The following is a 3,311-nucleotide window of genomic DNA, read 5'->3' on the forward strand; positions in this document are numbered from 1 at the left end:
ACTATAACAATCTTATTTCGAGTGAAAATCTTACTTGAACTTGTTTTCGTGTCATGATTCTGCTTCAAGAACTTTCAAGCCATCCAAGGATCCTTTGAAGCTAGATCCATTTTTCTCATTTCCAGTAGCTTTATCTAGAAAACTTAAGGTAGTGATGATGTTCATAACATCATTCGATTCATACATATAAAGCTATCTTATTCGAAGGTTTAAACTTGTAATCACTAGAACATAGTTTAGTTAATTCTAAACTTGTTCGCAAACAAAAGTTAATCCTTCTAACTTGACTTTTAAAATCAACTAAACACATGTTCTATATCTATATGATATGCTAACTTAATGATTTAAAACCAGAAAACACGAAAAACACCGTAAAACCGGATATACGCCGTTGTAGTAACACCGCGGGCTGTTTTGAGTTAGTTAATTAAAAACTATGATAAACTTTGATTTAAAAGTTGTTCTTCTGGTAAAATGATTTTTCTTATGAACATGAAACTATATCCAAAAATCATGGTTAAACTCAAAGTGGAAGTATGTTTTCCAAAATGGTCATCTAGACGTCGTTCTTTCGACTGAAATGACTACCTTTACAAAAAATGACTTGTAACCTGTAATTCTGACTATAAACTTATACTTTTTCTGTATATATTCATAAACTTAAATTCAATATGAAACCATAGCAATTGGATTCACTCAAAACGGATTTAAAATGAAGAAGTTATGGGTAAAACAAGATTGGATATTTTTTGATTATTTTAGCTACGGGAAATGTTTAACAAATCTATAAAAATCATATACTAGCTAACTTATATTGTATTATACATGTATTCTAATATATTATGTAATCTTGGGATACCATAGACACGTATACAAATGTTTTGACATATCATATCGACCCATGTATATATATTATTTGGAACAACCATAGACACTCTATATGCAGTAATGTTGGAGTTAGCTATACAGGGTTGAGGTTGATTCCAAATATATATATACTTTGAGTTGTGATCTAGCCTAAGACGTGTATACACTGGGTCGTGGATTGATTCAAGATAATATATATCGATTTATTTCTGTACATCTAACTCTGGACAACTAGTTGTAGGTTACTAACGAGGACAGCTGACTTAATACACTCAAATCTTTAAAACATAATAAAAATGGTTGTAATTATATTTTGATCATACTTTGATATATATATGTACATATTTGTATAGGTTCGTGAATCGATCCGTGGCCAAGTCTTATTTCCGAGGAAAGAAATATCTGTGAAAGTGAGTTATAGTCCCACTTTTAAAATCTAATATTTTTGGGATGAGAATACATGCAGGTTTTATAAATGATTTACAAAATAGACACAAGTACGTGAAACTACATTCTATGGTTGAATTATCGAAATCGAATATGCCCCTTTTTATTAAGTCTGGTAATCTAAGAATTAGGGAACAGACACCCTAATTAACTCGAATTCTAAAGATAGATCTATTGGGCCTAACAAACCTCATCCAAATTACTGGATGCTTTAGTACTTCGAAATTTATATCATATCCGAAGGGTGTCTCGAAATGATGGGGATATTCTTATATATGCATCTTGTTAATGTCGGTTACCAGGTGTTCACCATATGAATGATTTTTATCTCTATGTATGGGATGTGTATTGAAATATGAAATCTTGTGGTCTATTGTTACGATTTGATATATATAGGTTAAACCTATAACTCACCAATATTTTTGTTGACGTTTAAAGCATGTTATTTCTCAGGTGAATACTAAGAGCTTCCGCTGTTGCATACTAAAATAAGGACAAGATTTGGAGTCCATGTTTGTATGATATTGTGTAAAAACTGCATTCAAGAAATATATGTCGATGTAATATATTTCTATTGTAAACCATTATGTAATGGTCGTGTGTAAACAGTATATTTTAGATTATCATTATTTGATAATCTATGTAATGTTTTTAAAACCTTTATTGATAAAATAAAGGTTATGGTTGTTTTAAAAATGAATGCAGTCTTTGAAAAACGTCTTATATAGAGGTCAAAACCTCGTAACAAAATCAATTAATATGAAACGTTTATAATCAATATGAACGGGACATTTCTGTAACACCCGGTTAAATAGCCTAGCTGAAATAGGTTAATTTGTACCATTTTATTATACAATTTAAATGTAGTATTTAAATTGTGTACAAGTAATATAAAGTGACTATAAAAGCTAAAATAATAAATTATGTGTTGATAATTTATTTATGAGTGCGTATGAATGCGCTCGTGATGAGGGTCACAGATCTTATTTGTTTATTACATTTGGACCCCTTTAGAGTTGCCTAACTAGGTGCGTTTTATCTCTGAAATATAGTTAAATACCCGTGTGTTATGTTGTATGAGTTTTTACACTCATTTAACTAAATGAACTGGATTTTATTTCTTGTTTCATTCCCATGCTCGTTCGTTTCTTCCCTTTTATTTCTAGTTTCTTTTAACAACAAACCCTAGCTCTAATTCTTGATGATTAAGGATTAATTCAAGCCCTAAATTCTATTCTTGTATCTATAACATACATCAATCAGGTTTGTCTCCTCTTTATTTGGTGTTTAATCCTTGTTAAAAATTAGGGTTCATGCAAGAAATATTAAAATCGCATTTTATGCTTAATTCTTGAATTAGTGTATTGTTTAGCTTGTTTTGTGCTCGAATAATGTTATAGGCTTGTTGTTGCTTTATTGTATGCGCTATACTTGTTCAAAACTGCTCAAGAACATGAAATTGGGGGTTTGAAACCCATCTTTTCTGTTGCTACTGTTTTCCGACCCTCCGGCATGGCATGCCGCCTGCTACAGACTCCTGTTCTGCTGCTCTGCTGCTGCTACGCAGCCTCCTGCTGCTGCCAACAGTGGCTGTTGCTGCTGTTGGTGCGCGGTGGATGTTGGCGGCTTGCAGTGGCAGCCATTTTTTGCTGCTGTTGCTGAATTTGCTACTGTTTTGCAGCGTTTCTGCTGCTGTTGCAGCTTTTCTGCTGCTGTTGCAGCCTATTTACTATTTTCCACCCACCGTGGCGCGTAGCGGCTTGGCATGGTCGCAGCCCTATGGTCCGTACACTTGTTTTACGGTTCGTGTGGTTGTTTGACCGCCTGTTTTGCCCTTGACCCGCTCGTTTGGACAGGTTTTTAGTATGTATATATAAGTGTGTTTATATATGTATATATAAGTTTGTATATATATATATATGTATATGATAAGTGTATATATATACGATCATATATAAGTGTGTATATATATATGTTATAAAAGTGTATATTTATAT

This window comes from Rutidosis leptorrhynchoides, chromosome 2 (genome assembly GCF_046630445.1).
Source record: "Rutidosis leptorrhynchoides isolate AG116_Rl617_1_P2 chromosome 2, CSIRO_AGI_Rlap_v1, whole genome shotgun sequence".
NCBI lineage: Eukaryota > Viridiplantae > Streptophyta > Magnoliopsida > Asterales > Asteraceae > Rutidosis > Rutidosis leptorrhynchoides.